A 25,516-nucleotide genomic window follows, 5' to 3' on the forward strand; every position below is an offset into this window, starting at 1 on the left:
TTGGACCTGTCTAAGTTATTGAAGAAGGACTACCCTGCTGCCACAGGACTGCCCTGCTGCCTGGAGGACTGTCTCAATGTCTGAGAAGGAAGGCTGGGCCTGCATGCCTTCATCTCAGGCCAACAAAAGTGACTCAAAGGGTCAGTTGGCTGACCTCTTGTGTGAACTGCATTAAATTGATGCGAGTGCAGAGCCAAACCACAGAGTGCAGAACTGTGTGATATAACTGTTAATGCATGCAAAGTGATTATAACAGTGTGGGAGCTAGGCAAACATGTTTAGGCATCAATTCTAACTCTAATCTAAACATCAAATCAAAATCATACAAAGTAGGTAGACAGAATGATAATGCAGGTTCCGTGAAAAAAATGTGCAAAATGAAAGCAGTTTGAAATATTGTGCCTAATTATGAGGCATGTGAAACACTACCAAATTCCCAGGAAAGTCACATTGGTGGTTGCAATATGCTGACTGCGACTTTGGCTCATTCAATTGCACAGGAATGACCCAGAGGAAGGTTGCATAAGGGAAAAATCTGCAAAGTGAAGGAGACAATTTTGACAACCATGAGGTTAAACAGTGATATATTAGTGGGGCTCACTGAACACACTGCACCCTCCAGTTGAATCATATGCAATACCAACTTCAATGAAACAAATTGTTGTAGCAGTAGTATCAGGCTCCTTCAGAGCACATGTGCGGAGGTAGCCAGTATGTCACAAGATTCCCCATCTGCATTCCTAGCATGTGTGTTGGATTCTGTCCATCATACCACAGGACCTAAGATTTTCAAAGCCAGTTCCTATTTAGCAAGAAATAATAAAAGCTTTTAATTTTTTGCCAGCTTCCATCATGAGCTTCATGTCCTTGATTGTAGCATGTTACGTTGGTTCCACCTGCTGAAAGGGGATGCATATGCAAATTGAAAACATTGACAGTGAATACATACATAAGGAATTTGTAATCTCAATTATTGCTTCACCATTGTGGTTGCAAAATACCCTGAAGTTAGGGTTTCCCAGCAAACCATTGTGTAAAACACTTCTGACACATAACAATTGTGGCACAAATCTTGTGTTGTCAAGAATGGAATATAGAAGTTTTAAATTAGTTTGATATGTTTTAGCTATTTTAATAATTTATGTTATTAGATTGGTAATATTCGCTTTTAAGTTTTTTTAGTGTTTTATTTATTTTAGTAAAGTTTATGAATGTTAAAATGAAATCCAATATTTTAAACATAATTAGCAATTATTTAGTAGCAGGTAGGATATTTAGGGAGTCGGGTGCGTGTTTATCAATATGTAAATTGATAATTTTAATTTATATTAATTTTGTGTTTTACCTAATTATTTGATAATTATGTAAAATTGACTTTTTTATTATTTACTGATTGTTAATTATTAATTCATTAGGTAATCAATGTATTTATTTTTAATTGTCTTAATGTTGTCTTTACTAATTGTATTAACTCTTAGCTAGTGTTCATTTATTAAGGTATTGGTTGGGAGCTAATTAAATTGGAAATACTTTTAATTTTATTTTAAAGATTTTTATTTTTAATATAAAATTTGCTTTTTTAAATGACATTTTATTTTCTTTAGATTTCATTAAAATGTGTATTATTTCAGAGACATTTTAAAATGTTTTTTATTTTGTATTATATTTTAATGTTTTATTTAAAAACATTCAGGGGTAGGAATAGTACACATGACACTACCAAAGTCCAATAATTTACCTCCCCCATTTTGCTAACATTGGAGTAGGCATAGTGACTGTAATTCCACCAAACACCACCATTTTCTCTACTGTTTCTTAGATTGGAGCGGGAATAGTAAATCAAATCCCCCCAAAATTAAACACTTTCCATATTGTTACTTTGATTGCAGTGGGAATAATACTTCTAATCCCTGCAAAGTCCAATAATTGTCCTAATGCTCTTTAGAAAGGGGTGGCAATAGTAAATTTACCCCTGCAAAGTCCAACACTTTCCCTACTGTGATTTGAGTGAGAATAATAAACCAAACCCCTCTTTTGTCAAATAATTTCCCCGCTTTTGCTTACATTGGAGTGGGAATAGTAAAATAGTTTTCTTACTTTTGCTTAATTTAGATTGAGAATGGTATACCTGGCTCTTTTTAAATTAATCACCTTTACAACAGTTTTTAGATTTGATTGTTGTAATTGTTTTGATTATATTCTCTTGTTTTTTATTCACGTTTTATCTTTGGTTTTTATAATAATTGAATGCTTATAATTAAGTGTGAGTTACTTTTTTGTCTATATGTTTGTTAATTTTAGTTTTTAAGTAATTGGTAATATTATTAATGTATTTTGGTAAAGTGTGAAACATTGTTTTTATATTTTTATTTTATATACCTATAAAGTATGTATTCATACACACACACATGTATTTTCTTTTTTTTTTAAAACAAAGATTAAAGCTTAGTTAGAGTAAGGAAAAACATTTGTTTCTATACAAACCAAACTACACAAAATATAAAAATTCTGAAGTTATAGTTAGACCTTCCATTTACAATTTATCCACCACCATCAAAATATTTTACGTAGGGCACCTCCAAACACACCCTTTTCAGTTCACTAAACAGAAAACACTAACTATAATCGCTACTCGCAAGGCCCCCCTCCACAGGCCAATAAAAGACCAGGGGGAACATTATCTCCCAGGGCTGTGCCTTTTTAAAAAGAAGAAACCCCTCTCTGAGCCTGTGATGGCTATGGGGACCCCATCTCCAGTGGCCAGGTGACATACTGTGTCCTGCAAAACCCACCCCTGTGACACAGTTGTTTACCTGCCCACACTGGCGTGGTCAGGGAAACGTGTTTGCACACGCCTGCGGGAAAGTCCTATTGCCAGCTGGGAACAGACTTGAGATCTGTTTCCCTGCCCGCACTGATGCAAGTAGGGAAACAGATCAGAATTTTTCTCCCACCTGGCGGTAACAGCATAAATAGTAGGTGAGAGCAATGCCGGCCTCCACAGCAGGCAGGAAACAGCCCGGCGTAGTTCAGGACCTGTAGCTCCCCAGGCGCCATCACCATGGTATTTGTGGGTGCACTGGACTACCAAGCAATATTACAATGAGATAGGGACCCAAGGCTAAACTAGGCTTGGGGAGGCTTGTGGAGGGGTCTAAGCACCTCTCCCCTTTAAAATAAAAACTGTTCTGGGGATAGGGTCCCCACAGCCTAAAGAGGATCAGAGCAAGGGGGTCATATGTCCCCCTCAGCTTTCATTTATATATATGTATATGGTCATGGTCATTTTATTCAAATTTTGACCCAGGGGGAATTGGTTTCCCTGGAACCTAATAAGGCTTTAAAAGTAATCTATATGCCCTCCTCCCCTGTTTAATTGTAATTGCCCCTAGGGGTATAGTGTTCCTGGGGCCTTTTAATGCTTGAGGAGGGAGGCCACATGGCAACCTCCCCTTTTTATTTGAACTGGCCCCGGGGATGGGATCCCTGGGGCCAATTAAGGGTCAGTGAGAGGTTGCATGCCTCCTCCCCATAATATATATGTTTTACCCGAAGGAATGGTGTCCCCTGAGCTCGAAAGCCAACCCTACCCTGTGCAAGCAAAATGCTGTGCATGATGTGGGGTTAACAGCCTACTGAGGGTTTGGCCACGGAACCTGGCAGCAGGCCAAGCTCTCTGGCCAACACCCCACTCCACATGACCAAAGACCACGTACAGCATGGGGTTGGCTGCCTGTGGGGAGTTGGAAGCAAGGCCTGGCTGCAAGACGGGCCTGGTGGCTAACTGTAACTTACGCCGCCACTATGCACTGCTTATGACTTCACATATTACATCCCTCAAGACATGCTCTATTACATCATTAATATCATCACTGCTGACATCTCAAATTACATCATTGGTGACATCACTCATGACATCATTCAAAGAGTGTGCTTGTTTCTGTAATAGTTTACATAGTGATGGGTACCTCCTAATGCATAATAGGTGTGTAGAGGTATTGAAGTTGTTATAAATCTTTATTTTGAAGATTAACTCTGTGTGCAGATGACAGTTGATGACTTGTATCCAGCATGTTTCACACAAGTTTTTTGGTTAGGCAGAAAACATTTCTAACAGGGCAAAGATTATATGTAGTAGTATTGTAAGCAGCATTGAGTTATTAGACATAATGTTCTTAACATAAGAATTTCTACATAACACAGAAAAAGATTCATTATTTTGGTATCCGATTTGTCAAAATCTTAGTTCTCAGGATATTGAGGTTACTGTTTACATAAGGTAGTGTGTAGTGTGAGGTCCTGCATGAACACAGCTAGAGGTTTTTGAATTAATGAGTTTTCCATTTTAGGGATTTAATGTATTTTCTGGGTTGATAAACATTGTGCACTGGAGTAGTTGTTTTAGCCAGGGTAGATTGTTGCTGGATGGGGTGTGCCTAATGTGAACGGGTTGATTTGTAGAATTGTATCTGTAGTTGCCCAGTTTCTATTATTTGTGGAAATTGTGTTAATCTAACCTGTGTATTCCTTCTTATTTAGGTTGAGCAGACTAGGTTTATCTTGTCCTTTTAGTGTAAGTTCATTGAGAAAAGGGTATGGCAATTGTTGTCCTCATTCACTGAAGTAAGTTTCTTATTAATTAATCTGCTGGGGAGCTGTGCTGGGAATGGTGAAATTGCACCACAAAACCATGCTTTCAATTGTTAATTGCTGACAGAGCCACGCTGGGATAGGCTAACTTTTGACAGAGCAGTGCATGGATTTGTTGTTGTTTGACAGTTTGTTTTGTGTTATTTTTAGACAATTTTTGAGCAAAAATAGAGGGTGCTATCTTGAAAAGGCCTAAAGTTTGTGTTGTTTTTTTTACTGAAGGTCGGAAATTACCTTTTAAGAGAACGCCTGCCTACGAAATGATTATGAACATTGGGTTAAATATGTGTACCTGTATTTCTGAATGGCATGGCTATACCGCTACTTATAAAAATCTTACAGTTTCCTTTAAAAGGTACTTTCAACATTAGAAAGCTACATTTTCTGAGACAAACTATGAATGACAGAATGCTGTTGCCTAGACCAACACAGTTTCATTGCTGTGTAGAACAAATGAGATCAAATGGCCAAGGAGAAAGAAAACAGCAAAGGAAGTGAAAGGTTTGTTTAGACAATGGCTGGTAAATAAAAGGGATCAACAGGAGAAATGCTGGAGGGAGGGCGTGATGGGCATTGTGACAGTTTTCACTGCAATTGTCAAAGAGACAAATGACAAAAAGAAATCCAGTGAGGGAGAAAAACAGAATCATGATTCAGATGAGGAGGTTCATTTTTCAAAAATGTTTTTAAATTCTGGACCTCCTTCATATACTTAAGGGTACAGGCACACAGAACTTTTCCTGGTCTTAATGGAATACCAGATATTGGTGCAGTAGAAGATAGTACAGTGGTTTGGAAATATGTGAAGGTTACATCTGTAGTTGTGAGTAAAATAGTAAAACAAAAGAATGGAGTGACTTGAGGCAATCTAAAGAAATATGGAAGAAAGGGACAGCAAGTAAAAAGAACGCTACATAATCAGGAAAGAACATAAAGGGATCTGTTAGACATTCAGTATAATTTTGAAATTTTCAGTAAGAGAGGTACATGGAGGGAATTTAGTGCATGTGCCTTACACAAATGCGGATCTTTACACCTTTACTACAAAAAAATGTAAATTGCGAGAAGTGCCTAGAGGATGGTACAATGAAATGTATAGGTTAACTACAATTTTGCAAATGTTGACAGATTTGAAGTCAATGTTTGAAATTGTAGTTCTTAGTGAAGTGTGGTCTGAATGTAAGGTTGCTGTTGTTTCAGGAACTGAAGAACCAGCTAGGATTGCACCGAATAATGCTCCTTCTTAGGAGGCAGCTAACAAATATAGCTAGGTGATTGAGAATTTGAAAAGCAAGGTGCCTGAATAGGATATTACGTTGGTAAAGATTCTGAGAGCCACACAAGAGCTGAAAGAGTCAGTGCACTTACTATGAGAGGCATAGGCAGAGTCTATCATCTGATAAAGATGGTGTCAGTTGTTTCGTCTCTGCTTTTTTATGGGTTTGCTTCATGAGCTTAGTAATCATGTACAGCAACGTGAAAGGTGCTGGCGACATAGAGTATTGATAAGATTTCAAGCAGGCCAAATACAGAAGCAATTAGTTTGATGCAAAGCAAAAGAGAATCAAGAAAATGCTGATTGTTACTCACACAAAACAATATGAGAGTAGTGCCCAGAATCAAGTGATGGGTTTGGATGTGGGTTATGTAGTCTGGTTATGCTTGAGTGAAATGGATGTCTCAAATGCAAGGAATAAAAATGGAAAATGGATTGATGCAAATGTAAGGTCTTGGAAGAGTGATGCTGAACCATTGTGAATAAATGCCAATTTTTAAATGCTGATGAGGAAGAGTGCTTGTCATTTCCATGGTAAAATCGGGCATGGTAGCGAGAATATAGACAAAATCCAGTTAGAAATCAGAATCAATTAGTTTCCCAGATTCAGAGAGATATACCTTCAATATTCCCAGCTAAACTGACGTCTATGGAGAATGATTGTTCAGAAGCAATTATACATTATGATGCCTACAACCTCAGGGTTGCTGTAAAATAGTGAAAGTAAAATGCCACAATACAATCTAGGGTACCAACAGAGTTCACTGATTCTGACTAATGATTCTCCTCAGTTTTTTATAGTGACAGTGCCCCAGAGGGGAGAACAATTGCTTACTTGGAGCCACCCTGAATGACCTGAACAAAACTGAAGTCTGCTTCACTGGTGCCACTGGACAAAGGAACTTGTCTCCCACTTGAGGACAAAGACTCCCCTTGCCCCAGGTAAAAAATTAGCTAGGCGACAGGCGTGCAACTCTACAAGGCTGAGCACACCGCTAGAGTGTTACAGCTGAGGTATACAGTGGAGGATGGTTTTGGACATCTTGAATTTAGGCTCGAAATTTGGTTCCGACTAGTTTTAGTGGCATAGACCCACAGGATGTCATCATAACTGGGGTGGATTAGCCCCAGGACTGGGTGCCCATTGGCTATTAGTCCTCACACCCACTAACACCCCCTAAATACAGTATTTAAGGGGCACCCCAGACAACAGAACCTTAGATTCAACATTATATCAAGAAGAGAATTGTGTCCACAACAAGGCAGGACTCCACGAAGAAAGGCACTAAACTCTGTACCTGTTGCAGCCATCCTGATCTCACTGGATTGTGACTCAACCAAGGCAAGAGACTGGTTCCACGAGAAAGGCAAACCCCTCTGCAAACTCCTAAGTTCACGGGTACTCCCTTGGGCAAGAGGATTTAGCCCCCTGAAGTTGGAAGGCACAGACCACTAACTCCATTAACTTGAAGTCCTGCACCTGAGCCATCTGGTGTGGCTGCTCAAAGACTTTGGGCAGGTGGCTTCTGGGAACTGTAGTCCTGACCCTCAGTGAGGCTCAGTTATCCACAACATTTCCCTGGTCCTCTGGATAAAGATTTTCTCCAACGGAGTGCTTGCAGGTCCAGACTACAACCTGCGTTACTCGATACTTCAAAAGAAGGGATTCACCAGTGTGAATAATCAGCAATCCTGTGGCTCAATTGGAAGGATCTTGCATTTGTTTTTACCCTCTCTTGGCACACTCAACAACTCCTCTGGCCACGGACCTGGTTCAGCACCATCAATAGCAAAGAGCACATCTACATCCGAGTCCCCTGACCTGGGTAGATTGGATCATCCTGGAGACTCCTGGTCAAGGGCCTAATCCTTGCTTAAATTCCAAAGTGTTTTGGTCAACTCACCCCACGAGTACCTTTTTGCTAAGGTAACCCTTTCAACACAGTGGGTCTGATTGACTGCTCCATTTGACAGCTAAAGTGCAGCTCTGCACCCCGTTCCCCTGAACCAGGTAAAATTGTCTTGGTTGTCATGAACGGGTATATGCACTCACTAGAACTTAACTCTGAGTGGGTTCCGTTGAACTCACTCTAAGTATTCAATTGCTTACACGTGTTTTTCCCATTGACCACAGCGTTGATATTTTCACATTGCAATGAACTGATTTATTTAAGGCTTTAAAACTGATAACTCTGGTTATAATGTATTGATTTTGTTTTGGTGTCTAAACATATATAAAATCAGAGTTACTTTCATAAATGTAATACACTGAAGTGCATGGAGCTGCCTGGCTCCCCCCGTTTTTAATTAGCACTTGATTTTACCTTTATCACTTTTTATTTGACTTTGTTATTTTAGCTTGCTTTCCTTTACTAGTAGCGCCATGCAGGTGAGAAAGCTCTCCTGACATGGGTGGGGTTGCTAGGCCCCGGTTAGTGTTTGCTTTGCCCACCCCCTCCTCTCCAGATTGGCTGGAGTGCATTACTCCACCAGAGAACTCAAGAAATTAGCTCCAGCAACACTAAGCGAATGTCTGAATTCCATGCATGTAGGTGACTTACATTCCAAATGCAACCACTGTGAATTCACTCTAGAGCTCAGCATTAAGGGCCATGAGAGACATAGTCTGATTCCCAACAGACACTTTCTTGGTCTCTCAATCAATTATCGCTCTCTAACTAAGCACAAGCAAGAAATGTTTTATAATTTGAGCGACATGCATCTAGATGCCTTATTCCTTATGGAAACCTGGATTGCGGATGCCTCGTGTCTAATATCCTAGATGCATTTCCAACCCGCTATGGGATAGTTAGACGTGATCGCCCCTTCCAGCGGGCAGGAGGCATCACAAACATTTTTAAATTCACTTTCAATTGCACCTTCAATGAGATGGACCTACCTGATTGTGAGACAGCTCATTTCTCGCTCAGTCTTTCAGGCACCAGCTGCCTAACTGGATTTCTCATTTATCGTCCTCTTGGGCCGGCCACTAAATTCACCTTGATCATTGCGGATATCAGCACCCAATTAGCTCTACGTCACAATAGGGTGCATGTTTTAGGTGATCTAAACCTTCATTTTGAAGCTAGCTCTTGCCCAGGAGCAATGTTTGAAAGAAAAGGTAATTAGGAACTGGTTTTAACTCAAGGGCAAAACCTGACAAGTGACAGCAAAAACTATAAGGAAACAAAGTGCATGGTACAAAATTATAGACTTTATTTTATTAAGTTATAGTTATTATAAAAAACATTGTTACTTTATTATAAATTTTTGTTGTGTGCGTGCCTCCACTATACATGTGATAGTTGATCTACATATATATACACATCATTATATCCTTAGTTCAGTTCAGTACATTTCAAAAGAGATTATGATTCAAGAACTGTCTGGAAGCTTGTTTTAACACACTTTACATAAAAACATGGCTAAATATGGCATCTACGCGCGTTTCGGCTGAGGGCCTTCATCAGGGAGCCATGTGAGTGTCCAAGTGAACCTGGATTTAAAATGGTGCAGATTCTCACAGGAAGGGAAGTCAGTTTTGTCTGAAATGTAGGACTGCCTGTCTTGGAACGTAGGTACTTTGTTGAATATTTTACTCGTTTTGTCTTTGATTGGTTATTCTGATATTTATATATCTTTAAAATTGGTCCTACATAGTTGAAGGGCTACGAGCTCCTGACGCCGGTGAAGCAATATGCAGGTAATCTGTAGGTTATGCTCAATAGTTCTGTGGGCTTCTTCACGAGCCTTGAGATTTAGCGGACGGGTGCCTTCATGGCAATAATGAGGCGTCTGTACGGGTAGAGCCACACCTGGCTCTACCCGTACAGACGCCGGCAGACCCCCTTATTGGAAGGCGAACGGAATTCGACTATCAGATCTTTTCCGCATCATTATTGCCATGAAGGCACCCGTCCGCTAAATCTCAAGGCTCGTGAAGAAGCCCACAGACCCCCATTGGAAGCCTAGTGGACTCAACCAAAAGACTGTCAGCGCTAGAAGAATCGTCCACACATCACCATTTAAAGAACTATTGAGCATAACCTACAGATTACCTGCATGTTTTTTATAATAACTATAACTTAATAAAATAAAGTCTATAATTTTGTACCATGCACTTTGTTTCCTTATAGTTTTTGCTGTCACTTGTCAGGTTTTGCCCTTGAGTTAAAACCAGTTCCTAATTACCTTTTCTTTCAAACATTGTACCCATCACGAATTAGGAACTCTAGTCGGGGATACCCCTTCCTTTTCACACATATTCTTGCCCAGGAGCAACCTTCTTAACTAGGTACCTAGAAAGCCTCCATCAGTTCCAACTAGTCTCCAAACCCACGCATATCAAAGGGCATACGTTGGATCCCATTTTCTCCAAAGTTCCATCTCTTTTAGTGGACACCCACATTACCATGCTTTGGTCTGATCACTATTTGATTCCCTTCTTCTTTCCCCTAACTAAACCCCCGCTCAATGATCTTAAGGATCAGTCTATCCATTCCAGGAATTGAACCAAACTCAATTCCGAGAGCTTGATTCCTGCCCTGGCTGCTTCCAATTGCAAGCCTCGACTTTAGACAGAATAGCCCCCATTGTCCCCAAACAGATATTCCCCTTATGTACTGTTGTATAATGAGCATTTAGTGGTGGCCAAGTAAAGCTGCAACCTCCTCGAACAGTCAGATTAGCCACTCTCACCATAAACTAGCATTTAAACAGTGCCACCAGCTCATTAGTAGCTCGCACAAAGAGTGCTATGACCAGGAAATTGACTTTGTGTCTAAACCTTCAAGTGGTATATGTATCAAGCCCTTTTCCCATTCATAAACGGGCCGATTCTCAGAATCGGCCCGTTTACGAACGGAAATAGGCTTTTCGGGATGTATCATCATGGGTAATATCCCCAGTCGGGTTAGCGCTAGGAATCACCTGCAGAGTCTGCACTGGCTGCCAGTTTCCCAGAGGATTACTTTTAAAATTTTGACCCTAGCCCACAAAGCTATCTATGGACAAGGCCCCGCCTACCTGATGAAACGATTTAGGCGCTACTCTCCTAAGCGACTTTTGCGCTCTGCCGCTCAACATCTGCTTCAGGTCCCGCTCTTCCGGCTTTCTCAGCTGGGAGGGCAATCAGTGGCGGTGAAGGCCGCTTTGGCTTGGAATGAGCTCCCTCTATCCTTGCGAGCTACTGTGAACTTTATTTCTTTTAAAAAAGGGTTGAAAACCCATCTGTTTCGACAAGCCTTTTAGTTTTTTGTTCTGTGTAGGGTAGGCTATTTATTCTGTTTTTTTCTTCTTCGCGCCAGGATACTCCGGCAGTAATGGAGCGCGTAATAAAACAGCATAATAATAATAATAATAATAATAATAATAATAAAAGGGCATCTCAAATTAGAGAATCACAAAATTTGCGATTCGCTATTTTGCGATTGCAGCTAAGGATTCGCAATTTGCGATTCTTTAAATGTAATGTAGGAGGCACACAAAAAGTGTGATTAGGCCTTAAGGGATCGCAAATTACCACCAACTTCAAGATGGTGGTAATTTGCGATTTCTTTGAAAAATGCATTTTTTTGCATTTTCCCAACTGCTATGTGGCGCACATATAGGCCCTTAGGGCATGTATGTGTGCCACATGTGCACACCTACATATTTCAGGGGTGCAACAGGGTGTCAATTTTGACACCCTGGCACCCTTGAAATTGCATTCTCAATTTGCAATTCTCTAATTGCGAATCGCCAATTGAGAATGTCTTCCCATTCATTCCTATGGGCCTCCAGACCCATAGGAATGAATGGGAAGGAATTCCTTATTTGCGAATCTCAATTTGTGAATCGCAAATAAGGAATATGTAGGATTCACAAATTTTTTTGCAAATCCTACATACATTGCATTTTGCGATTCTCAAATTGCGTTTTGCTAAAAATCGGAATTTGAGAATTGCAAAAATCGTTTTTGATACGTATGCCCCCTGAAGAACTATTTTCCATACTCAAATCTTTATCGTCTCTTTAACGCCTGTTTACTACTGCCACTTCTTCTATGGAACACTTTAACAGTATAGCTTCTTCCTTCTTTTCCTCGAAAGTAGCAAAAATCTATGACACTTTTCCCATTGAGGCCCAGCAGCCAGGTTTACCAGCAGTCACGAAAAACCCTGGGGGGATGGTCTGTCTTGACATCCCTTCTCTTGAAGAGGTACAGACTCTCTTCCTGCAAATCAAGTCTGCTCTACTCTAGACCCTGCCTGGCCTAAAATTCTCTTTCTTAGCTCAGTAGTTATTCTCCCTGAACTTAAAAAACTGATTACTTTGGGCCAGATGTATCAAGGATTTTGCTGTTCGCAAACGGGTCGATTCGCATAATCAGCCCTTTTGCGAATGGGAAAAAGCCTTTTGGGCCATAGGTATCAAGCTATTTTGAGATCGCAAACGCAGCAAATCGCAAACAAACTGTGCTTGGAATAGCAAAATAGCATGTCCCAGTGTATGACTCGCAGCGCAAAATTGATAATCGCAAAAAATTGCTATTACCAATTTTTCGAGGCAACAAATCTGCAAAAACTCTTTTGCAAGTTCTCAAATCTGGAAATTGCAAATTTGCATGTTGCAAATTGGGAATTCGCAATACAATGTATCAAAAAATCGCAAATTGCAAATATGTAGAAATCACAATTTTGCACCTTTAAATTACCACCAACTCAATCCAGGTGATAGCCAGGTGCAACCTATTTAAACAGGCCCAGAATGCCTCAGGGTCTTTCACAATGGTAGCGCTGTATGTCATAGCGAGGAGGATGCGGATCGAAGCTGCAGCACAGAGAAGGAGTAGTAGACAGGAATGCGTTTTAAGAGTGCACATTACCCTGTTCCAGCAGACAGAGGAAGAAATACATGAGAAGTATAGGCTGGACTCAGCAACTATACTAGACTTTATAGCTGACCTAAAACCTATGCTTGAACATCCAACCCACAGGACCCAAACCATTCCGACACATGTGCAGATCCTCTGTTCACTGAACTTACTGGCATCAGGGAGCTTCCAGGGGATGATAGCTACCGCAGGAGGGGTGTCCCAGATCTGCCTGTTGCGCTTCTTTTATGCATTCTTGGATGCAATGGTACAGAGGATACATCATTACATCAAATTCCCCTCCACACCACAGGCATTGCAGAAGACCAAACAGGATTTCTACCAGATTTCCCAGTTTCCCCATGTAATTGGTTCCATTGATGGGATACATGTAGCCCTTTCTCCCCCCTCATTCCTTTCACTAAACATACCGGTCATATGTTACGCAAAACACATCATACCTGATATAGTGGCCAAATATTCTGGCAGCACACACAATTCCTTCATCTTTAGACACAGTGGAATATACACATTTCTCACTGGGGGTGAATTTGGCAAAGGATACCTGCTGGGTAAATGCATGTCACTCACTCTGATATGCTTTTTAGAGCTGTAGAAATAGTACAGTGATTAACTGTATGTCTTTCAACCTGTAGGTGACAGTGCATATGCTGTGCGCTCATTCATCCTCACATCCGGCTAATCGGAGTGAGAGAAGATACAAAGGCACACAATAGTCAATGTGCAGTGTCATCGAGCGGACATTTGGAATACTGAAGAGCAGGTTCTGCTGTCTCCACAAAAGTGGAGGAGCACTGCAGTATAGGCCAGAGACCTGCTGCAGGATCGTGGCTACTTGTGCCATGCTGCACAACATTGCAACAACAAAAGGCATACTAGTGGAATTCACAGATACAGATGAGGATGAGGATGAGGTACCAGGTCCATGTCTCAGACTAGCAGGTGGTGTAGGGGCAGGAGATTGCAGACAGAGACGTGATGAAATAAGGCACAACTATTTCTAGGTGAGTAATGATGACACAAACCAAATCATGACTGTAGAATAACTGTGTTTTAATATACCTTAACATCAGGTAAATTGCATTTGCACAGCCTACAAATCACAAGTAATGTGTGGCTCTTGCTGTTTCACAAGTAATGTACACAGGACATGAGTAAGGGATTGACAAATGTATGTATGCCATGGGTTCCCTGCCTCACACTATGCCGTCTGGGTACTGTCAATGGTGGGATAATGCTGCTGTGGCTGGAGACCTCTTCACTCTCCCCTGCCCCCAGAAGACCTGTTCCAGCTATATTTGCTGTCTGTAGCTGGTCAACTGCATTTGTGACCTGCACCAAACCTTTGGCAACATCCTGACTGCAGTGTGCCATTTCAATCTGCATTGACACTGTGCGTCTTGATAGTACAGATGTGGCATTGCACAAACGGTTGACTGCCTTTCTGTAATGATCCAGATGGGTGAATAGATGTTGTTTTTCCCTGCGTCTGGATGCATGGTCCCTCTACATTGTGGCACAGAGCTTATTGGTGGCTCCTTTCTTTTCCTTAATGCTGTCTGCACATGCCTTATTGCCCTCTTCAGCTGTGTGGTTTAGCTCTCTGATGCCCTCCTTTATGTCTGTGAGATTGTGATTGACAGACAGCAGCTGCCTGTTCATTGACCACATGCATTTTGCTTGCAGACGCTGAACCTTGACAATTGTGCCCTCCAGGCCAGAAAATATGGTGCATCTGTGGTGTCTCGTGCCCTTGGCCTGCGTCTCCTGCAACTGCATAGGAGACTGCTCATGTCCTGCTGTGCCTGTTCTTCTTGCTCTGGATGTGGCTCATCCTATATGCCTTCAAGTACTCCCTCCAACTCTGCGAGTGGAGGCAGAGTGTAACAGCATTTTTTTTGCGCAGGTGTTTGCTGTGCTGTCTGCTCTGTCTCCTCTCCCCCTGCCTGGTCCTGTAGCTGGGGTGCCTCATCAGGCTCTTCGTCATCACCCTGTGATGCAGATTCACCTGTAAACACAAGAGCACTACTTATTGTGTCCTGCTTTCTTTTGTTCACTAAATAAACTGAAATACAGTTGGTGTACCTCCGTGCTGTGTTTCAATTTGGTTTTACTGTTGTGTTTCAACTGCAGATACTCAGCTCTGTGTCATTGCTCAACTGTGTTATTTGTGACACTACGTCTCCCATGATGCATTGCTGGGTGGCCAGGACATTGTGGAATGGAGTAGCATTGTTACTTTGATATTGGGGCATTCCTGAGAGTGTTCTTCTGTGCATAATGTGTCAGGGTAGATTTAGCTTGCATCATACCTTGTCTGGTGTTGGGCGTGTCTGAGCTGTCAATATCACAACCGCGCTGATGCTTTCTGGCTGTAGGGTGAACTCCACCAAATCCTCAAGGGGTGTGGATGCAGGCTCAGTAGATGGATCTCCACCAGTTTTCTTAGCCTCTGCAGGCCTGTTGGCAACTAAGGGACATATTACCAAGCAATAGCGATAATTATCGCAATTGCTTGGTTAGCAAGAAAAAATTATCGCCGAGGTGCGCCGAGTTTTATCGCAGATAAACCTTGGTATTACCAAGGTTTATCACAAATGCGATAAAAATCGGCAATAATGCATGAATATCGCTGAAAAATCTGCGATATTCAGGATAACATGGCTAAGAACTGCTCCTGGGCAGGGGTTAGCTTTTGGAGATATTCGCGCTTAATAATTAAAATTACGGAGACAGAGCTCTAAGAGCAATAAACAGTGGAATTTATCCCTGGCACACCGTCAAGCATTGGAGAAATTGAAATCCAACTCCAATATAGTGTGTAAACCATCAGACAAGGGTGGGAACATCGTCTTGATGACGCAGGAATTTTATTGTACTGAGGCACTTCGACAACTAAGGGACTCCACTTTCTATATTAAAATCAACAAAGAAGAATACAACAACAGTATTGTCCAGTACCATGAACTCATTGAGAGATGGGCAGCTGAGGGCATGCTTGATACAAATGAGCTTACATTTTTGACTTGCCAACAACCAGTCACACCGACTTTCTACCATCTGCCCAAAATTCACAAGAATGCCATTTTACCACTGGGAAGACCCATTATTTCCTCGAGGGGCAGCCTCACTGAAAAAATGTCACTGCATTTGGACTTCTTTTTGATTGAGCATGTGAAAACCTTACCATCGTATATCCGTGATACCACTGATTTCATGAGAACTATACTTGATATTGTGTGGGAAGTAGACATGCTAATGATTGTCCTTGATGTTACTGGACTATATACATGCATTTCCCACCAACATGGCATACATGCAGTGGAGTATTTTCTTAAAACACGTTCACTGAGGTTTTCAAAACACAATGAGATGTTACTTGAATGTCTGTCCTTCGGCCTCAATAACAACATTTTCTTGTTTCAAAACAATATTTCAGACAATGCAGGGGTACGGCGATAGAAACTGCTTCGCCCCCAGCTACGCAAACTTGTTTGTGGGCTGGCGGGAGAAGCAGATAGCATGGGCTGATGAGAACCAGCACTGGGTCTCACCAATTGAAGGATGGTATTGTTACATTGACGACCTTTTCATATTTTGGAAAGGTCCTCGAACAGAAGCTGAGTCTTTTCTTAAACACCTAAATGATAACTCAGTGAACCTGCACTTCAGTGGCAACATAAGTGATATCGAGGTTGACACTCTAGACTTGAAGGTATTTATTTAGGAGGGTAGAATATGTACCTAATTATATTGCAAAGCCACTGCAGGGAATTCGATTCTTGAAGCAAACAGTTGCCATCCCTCAAGAACAGCATTCCGTACGGGGAATTGCTCTGTATAAAAAGAAACTGCATGAGACCTATTTATTTTGACACAGCGGCCCAAGAGTCCATGTCAAGGTTTCGAGCAAGAGGTTACTCGGATCAGATTCTAGAACGATCATATGATAAAGTTCAAGCAATTCCGAGAACCAATCTCCTTAAGGACAAGCAAAGAAAAGTTGCAAAGGAAGATAACACACCTCGATTTATTACTACTTTTTCTAGAGAATCCAAGGACATACATAACATCATGAATCAAAACTGAAAGATTCATAAAACAGATGTGATAATTGGTAAAGAGTTAGCCTGCTACCCTAAAATCACATATAGAAAGAATCGTTCACTGAGGGATCTTTTGGTACACAGCCACTTTGACTCAGTTCCACGTATATCAAGACTAGGTAACCTGACGGGTTTTTTCCTTGCAAAAACTGCAAATCATGCAAAACAAGTGTCAAACAAACAAATCATTTAGTCCCAGGGAAATCTGTGACGAGAAAAATTAACACATGTTTGACATGTACCACCCCTTTCTGTGTTTACTGCCTTGTATGTCCATGTAAATTGCAATACATCAGCAGTACAATTCACCCAGTGAAGAGAAGAATTTTAGAGCATGCCAGGGCAATACAGCATAATGACCCTAACTACCCAGTGGCGAGGCATTTTGCGAAAGAACACAAAAGTGATCGGAATCTTTTGCGTTTTTTCTGCCTCGACCAAGTTCCCATCAAAGAAAGAGGTGGAGATAGGGAAATCCAACTACGCCGTCTTGAGTCGAGATACATCATCGATCTCAACACGCAAACTCCCTCCGGGTTGAACCCAGAGGAAGAATTAGCCATACATTTAGGCAATAAGGCTCTAGTTCCTATACCCTCCTTACCATGTAATTAGAGTACTTGCAAAGCTGAACTTATTGAAAAATAACATATAAACATTCAGAGTATCTTGATATTTATTTTGCAGATATTATTTACTAATGAATTGTAGAGTTGTAAAACAACTTTGAATATCTTCTCTAAAAACTGATTGTTGAATGTATTTTCTATACCTTATCAAATGTATCTGCAAATATGCCCTTCCCGGGCTTAATTTTATTTTATTTTATTTTTCAATCAGGAATTTGAAATGTGTTGCAATATATTGACTGCATATGTTTGACAATATGCCCATCCAGGGCTGTATGTTGAGTTAGTGCCAATTTACTTGGTCAAAATAGTTGTAATTCCACACTCCAAGATGGCCACATTGTAGGCATGAATTTGAGTCCATCGTTATTGTTTACTACAGGAAATGATGCATGAATTTACACAGTTAAAATTTATTTAAAAAATAACTTTTTGTGCTGTGGAGTAACAGATGGAGGAAGGCGCGAAGCCGAAACGCGTCCTGTTATGCTGAGATTTTGTGAAAACTAAAACAAACTGACCTGATCCATGCAGTGCGGTCCATTCCTTTGTGTTTGTGCGGGTAATTGAGCGGTGATATATATACATATATATATTTATATATTGTTTGCTGGCGTGCGAGGCTGTGCTGAGTCTGAGACTCCGAGAAATTCAAGGAGGAGTCACGTGGTAAACATATATATATATATATATATATATATATCCACAGACGAAGGCACCAGACTTGGGAGCCCACACACCTTGTTGTATACTTTATTCCTGCAAGGCATCATTGCACAGCAACTTTGAAAGCACAAAAGTTCGTCATGCCAATAAGTATATCCTTACGCGTTTCGGGCGTCACGGCGCCCTTGTTCACAGGATTTTGGCAAATGCAGAGGGCAGGATACCGTTACTCTAATTAGCAGATTATATACTCGCCTAACTAGGCTTGACTGCACATTGCATGCTGGTAATTAGAGTTCATATTATCAGGAAAGTCCTTTATCAACGGCTGCATACTCCACATTGAAAAAGTTTGATTACCTAAGTGGGTCTTTATGAATTCCGCAGTTGTGGCAAGATGATAATAGTCCCAAACAGCAGAAACCAGCAAGGCTCCATATTGCGATGTTAAATAACACGCCAGACACCGCTGCATACACGGGGGGGCCTTCCCGCGACCCTGGCGGGCCGCTTCAATATCCACAGACGAAGGCACCAGATTTGGGAGGCCACACACCTTGTTGTATACTTTATTCCTGCAAGGCATCATTGCACAGCAACTTTGAAAGCACAAAAGTTCGTCATGCCAATAAGTATATCCTTACGCGTTTCGGGCGTCACAGCGCCCTTGTTCACAGGAATTTGGCAAATGCAGAGGGCAGGATACCGTGACTCTAATTAGCAGATTATATACTCGCCTAACTAGGCTAGACTGCACATTGCATGCTGGTAATTAGAGTTCATATTATCAGGAAAGTCCTTTATCAACGGCTGCATACTCCACATTGAAAAAGTTTGATTACCTAAGTGGGTCTTTATGAATTACGCAGTTGTGGCAAGATGATAATAGTCCCACACAGCAGAAACCAGCAAGGCTCCATATTGCGATGTTAAATAACACGCCAGACACCGCTGCATACGCGGGGGGGCCTTCCCGCGCCCTGGCGGACCGCTTCAATATCCACAGACGAAGGCACCAGACTTGGGAGGCCACACACCTTGTTGTATACTTTATTCCTGCAAGGCATCATTGCACAGCAACTTTGAAAGCACAAAAGTTCGTCATGCCAATAAGTATATCCTTACGCGTTTCGGGCGTCACGGCGCCCTTGTTCACAGGAATTTGACAAATGCAGAGGGCAGGATACCGTTACTCTAATTAGCAGATTATATACTCGCCTAACTAGGCTTGACTGCACATTGCATGCTGGTAATTAGAGTTCATATTATCAGGAAAGTCCTTTATCAACGGCTGCATACTCCACATTGAAAAAGTTCGATTACCTAAGTGGGTCTTTATGAATTCCGCAGTTGTGGCAAGATGATAATAGTCCCAAACAGCAGAAACCAGCAAGGCTCCATATTGCGATGTTAAATAACACGCCAGACACCGCTGCATATGCAGGGGGGCCTTCCCGCGACCCTGGCGGGCCGCTTCAAAATCCACAGACGAAGGCACCAGACTTGGGAGGCCACACACCTTGTTGTATACTTTATTCCTGCAAGGCATCATTGCACAGCAACTTTGAAAGCACAAAAGTTCGTCATGCCAATAAGTATATCCTTACGCGTTTCGGGCGTCACGGCGCCCTTGTTCACAGGAATTTGGCAAATGCAGAGGGCAGGATACCGTTACTCTAATTAGCAGATTATATACTCGCCTAACTAGGCTTGACTGCACATTGCATGCTGGTAATTAGAGTTCATATTATCAGGAAAGTCCTTTATCAACGGCTGCATACTGCACATTGAAAAAGTTCGATTAGCTAAGTGGGTCTTTATGAATTCCGCAGTTGTGGCAAGATGATAATAGTCCCAAACAGCAGAAACCAGCAAGGCTCCATATTGCGATGTTAAATAACACGCCAGACACCGCTGCATACGCGGGGGGGCCTTCCCGCGACCCTGGCGGACCGCTTCAATATCCACAGACGAAGGCACCAGACTTGGGAGGCCACACACCTTGTTGTATACTTTATTCCTGCAAGGCATCATTGCACAGCAACTTTGAAAGCACAAAAGTTCGTCATGCCAATAAGTATATCCTTACGCGTTTTGGGCGTCACGGCGCCCTTGTTCACAGGAATTTGACAAATGCAGAGGGCAGGATACCGTTACTCTAATTAGCAGATTATATACTTGCCTAACTAGGCTTGACTGCAAATTGCATGCTGGTAATTAGAGTTCATATTATCAGGAAAGTCCTTTATCAACGGCTGCATACTCCACATTGAAAAAGTTCGATTACCTAAGTGGGTCTTTATGAATTCCACAGTTGTGGCAAGATGATAATAGTCCCAAACAGCAGAAACCAGCAAGGCTCCATATTGCGATGTTAAATAATACGCCAGGCACCGCTGCATATGCAGGGGGGCCTTCCCGCGACCCTGGCGGGCCGCTTCAAAATCCACAGACGAAGGCACCAGACTTGGGAGGCCACACACCTTGTTGTATACTTTATTCCTGCAAGGCATCATTGCACAGCAACTTTGAAAGCACAAAAGTTCGTCATGCCAATAAGTATATCCTTACGCATTTCGGGCGTCACGGCGCCCTTGTTCACAGGAATTTGGCAAATGCAGAGGGCAGGATACCGTTACTCTAATTAGCAGATTATGTACTCGCCTAACTAGGCTTGACTGCACATTGCATGCTGGTAATTAGAGTTCATATTATCAGGAAAGTCCTTTATCAACGGCTGCATACTGCACATTGAAAAAGTTCGATTAGCTAAGTGGGTCTTTATGAATTCCGCAGTTGTGGCAAGATGATAATAGTCCCAAACAGCAGAAACCAGCAAGGCTCCATATTGCGATGTTAAATAAAACGCCAGACACCGCTGCATACCTTTATCAACGGCTGCATACTCCACATTCTCCACATACTCCACATTGAAAAAGTTCGATTACCTAAGTGGGTCTTTATATATATAACCTACTGGTATAACTATAGTTAGGATTTTTTTCAAACCAAAATTTCAAAATTCTATTGTGAATAACTTTGGCGGCGGTTGACGAATCTGCCTGAAAATTGCCTCAAATTTGCTTCGCGGAGCTCCGGTCTTTCCTTGAAAGTTTGGGGGGGATTCGTCAAGCGCGCGCCGAGATAAAAGGGGGGTCCCAAAACGTTTTTCCCCATGTTAATTTCCATAGGGCGGTCGAACTCACTTTTAGCCCGAACGGCTGAATGGATTTTCACCAAACTTGGCAAAATTGTAGGGACTGGTAGCCCTATGTGCCTTTGCTATGTCTCAAGATATGTGCTCCAGTGGATTTTGAGTAATTTAGGTTAAAAAAATATATATATCTATGGCCGTGCCCCGGTACGCGCACCGTTGAGCGTACCGGGCGCGCCACGCGACTTGCGCACGGACAGCTGATTGGCTCTCGGGTGTCTGTAAACATTTATTTTATTTATTTATTTTGGAGATTTATAGAGCGCATGGCTGCCCGGGAGCGTCCCAGCGCTGACAGAATCCACTAAGATCTCCAAGGGAGGGGCCGGAGGGAAAACAAGGGATCAGGGGAACAGCCATGTCTTCAGGGATTTGCGCAATGTTAGGAGATTAGGTTGGGCCCGGAGGTCCGGTGGAAGAGTATTCCACATCTTGGATGCCTGAAATGAGAATTGTCGACCTCCGAAACGTGATTTTTTGATCTTGGGTATTTTGGTCAGGTGGGCATTGGTAGAGCGTAGGGTTCTGGTTGTCGTGTGGGGAGTTACGAGATTTTTCAGAACCGGGGGGGCTTTTCCGTGCAGGATTTTGTGGGTTAGGCACATGGCCTTGAAATGCACCCTTTGTTCCACCGGGAGCCAATGCAGTTCTTTGAGTGAAGGTTTGGCAGAGCAGCGTTTTTTGGTACCAGTGAGAATTCTGGCAGCCGCATTTTGCACCACCTGAAGCTTAGAGATGACTTTCTTTGGGGATCCAAGATATAAGGCATTGCCGTAGTCCAATCTGGACAATATGAGGCCCTGGATGACCAATTTTCTTGACTGGAATGGTAGGAGTGGAAGAATTTTGCGGGTGGAGCGGAGCAAGCCAAAGCAAGTTCCTGCAGTTTTTTTGGCCTGGGTGCTGAGAGTAAGTTTGTCATCCAGCCAAATCCCCAAGCTTTTGATATCAGTTTTGGGGATTGTTGGTGGGCCCATACTGGGCGGCCATAGAGACTCCGGGCGAAAAAGGGACATTCGAAACAGTCCGGAGTGGCCGCCATCTTGTGTCTCGGTAGGATTGAGACACAAGAGGTGGCAAAAACAAAGGGGGAAATTACCAAAAGGGGGCAGGGTAGACCCCCCCTGACCCCCTAGGTTTGATGTGGGGGCCATAAAAGGGCCGCTCGGGGCCAAAAAAAATGTTTTATTTTTATTTTTATTTTCGCTGGGGTTTTTTTTGAACATTTTGTACTTTTTTTGGCTTTTATGAACAATTTTATATTTTTTTGTAGTTTTTCTGGGGTCAAACAAAACACAGGGAATTGCAAACAGCTCAACTGGAGCAAAAAAAATAGAAAAAAATTAAAGTTGCTTGCTGCAGTGATGGTTGTCTGCAGCTCGATTGAGTAAAGTAATGCTTTGCTCACCATATGATATTGTTTTGTTGCAACATATGCAAACAAATTTAAATTTTGCAAACCTGGTTTGTACATAAGGGACCATCTCCCTAGCCTCTGCACCCGACGGAGTGGGTTGATTGAAGGTGCTTGAAGAAGAAGGATGGGGAGGGTTCTTGGTCAGTTCCCTGACCTCTGCTACCGAATAATTGTTCGGGTGCTTCCTCTGCATATGTCTAATCATAGTGTGGTTCCCAAAAGAGTACTTCTTTTTTGGGCTCAATCTTGACAGTTGTTCGCGACAGATGAGGCAAGTCACCTTAGCTGCATTCACTTTTTTTGCACCCTTTGGCATCTTGTAAAACTCCCAAATAAAATGTTCCTTGGGTATGTATGGGGGATTGTCCTCAGGCAGAAATTGTATCTCCTCCTGCTCCTCTTCGTCCTCCTCTTCTTCTTGACCACCAATGTGGTCTTGTGGTGGTCCTTGTGGTGGTGGTGGAGGTGGTGGTGGTGCAGATGCACCTGCAGCTGCTACTAGTGAAGCCATTTCTCACAGAATGAATGCAGGTCTTCTTCACTCAAACAACAAAGTAAAAATAAGGAAAAAAGGTGGGGTCTTTCATCATTTGGAAAACAAAACTGTTGTGAACCAATCAAAAGTGTTACTTTCAGGTCTCATGACCTGGGCTTTCTCATCATTTGGAAACTAAAAGTGTTCTGAACCAATCAAAAGTGTTATTTTCAGGTCACATGACCCAACGCGCTTACGCTACGCGCCCCGGTGCGTGCCCGGGGGCGCGCCTTGGTGCGCTTACGTTGCGCGATCGTATGCGCTCGGGTGCTTCCGGGTGCGCTTACGGAGTGTGTCATATGACGCATCACGCGGCTACGCGATACGTCACGATGTTGTTTTCGTTCGCGGGAATAGCGCTAACGGGACGCTCACCGGTAAGCGCCCCGGGGCGCGCCTAAGCACTGCGCTTCCCGGTGAGCGCATCGGTACGCGACACGGGAGCGCTCCGGGGCAAAAAAAAAAAAACTATTACATAATTATACAATATAAAATTCGTTATAAAAAATATTACATTTCATACCTATAGAGATTTGCTATTAAAAAACCTTTGAAATTCACTGAAAAAAACATAGGTTTCACACCAGTTATAGTTAGGAATTAGCATTTAAAAAACCTATTAAATTCACTGAAAAAACCATAGGTTTGACACCAGTTATAGTTAGCTGGAAATTTTACTGACATAAAACCATTGAAATTCCCACGTTATTGTTAGTTGGACTCACTATAACTTGCGCGCCTGCAATGCACTGCTGATGACGTCAAATATTACATCACACATGACATCGTCCTCTTGGGTTGCTTGGTTCGACGGTCATGAATTCATGAATGTTAAAACTACATTGGAAAATGCAGATCAAGCGAATGTAGCTAATTATGTGGACAAAACACCTGAATCCAGAGCCACAACCAGTGAACCAGCCCAGAACCAGAACATGTCGGTAAAAGACCAAATTTTAATGGAGTTTTCAATGTTAGCACAAGACAGGCTAACAGCACCGGAGACCGTCGAACCAAGCAACCCAAGAGGACGAGGTCGTGGACGCGCAGGAAGAGGCGTAGAAAGGCTGCAGAATACGCCAAAAGAAACAATGGGGAGTCCGGTAGGATCTCGCACACGCTGGCAAAAAAGAACAAAAGAATGGAGCAAACCGAAATGAAAACCAAGACAGTGTTGAATTTATCGGATAGCGAATTAACAAACATTGAAATTGACGTTCTATCTAGAGGATTAACCTTTGTCCCTACAAACGAATATGACTACACCCAAACAAGGATTGATCTCTTCTATTTTACAAGGAAACTGCGCCTTAAGAAATGGTTTTCCACAAAGGCTAATCTGGAGAAGGACAAGACCAGTAGAGAAGAGGTTAGTAACCTGTGTATCAATGACATTAAGACATTGCACTTATTGAATGAATTGGGGGACCAAGCTAATTTTAATAGCGATCCGATACTAAATCTACTCAACGATGACATTGCAATAGACCTTAGCAGTAAGAGTCATTTTAAACCCACATCCATATTTATGCCGCAAATAGTTAATGAGGCATTAGATGTGTTTGAAAAAGGAGTAAAAAATGGCCTCAAAAGAATTAGCGGTATTACATCAAAAGTAAGGAAAAATCTAACAATTGAACAGACCTCAGCCATCCAGACATTACAAAATGACCATACCATTGTGATAAAAAAATCCGACAAGGGGGGTAATGTAGTGATATGGGGAAGGGACAGATATGTAAATGAGGGTTTGAGACAGCTAAGCAATGTAAAACAATATGAGAAAAGTTCCAAAATATGTTTTGAAAAATCCAACAAAAAATACTATGATGAATTATTTGAATGGAAAGAGAAGGGCCTGCTAGAACAGAATGAGTATGACTATTTATTCTGTAAATATCCGAAGCTTCTGGTACTGTATTTGTTACCAAAAGTCCACAAGGACAAAGACAATCCACCTGGTAGACCGATAGTGTCATCTAGAGGGTCTAGCCTTGAAAATACGTCGAGGTATGCAGATTATTTTTTGCAGCAATACATGAAAGAGTTACCATCGTACATCAAGGACACAGGCGATTTCCTAAGGATGATGAATGAATTTGTGTGGGAGGACAACTATTTGATGCTAAGTCTAGACGTCACCAGTCTG

Source organism: Lissotriton vulgaris, chromosome 4_1 (genome assembly GCF_964263255.1).
Source record: "Lissotriton vulgaris chromosome 4_1, aLisVul1.2, whole genome shotgun sequence".
NCBI lineage: Eukaryota > Metazoa > Chordata > Amphibia > Caudata > Salamandridae > Lissotriton > Lissotriton vulgaris.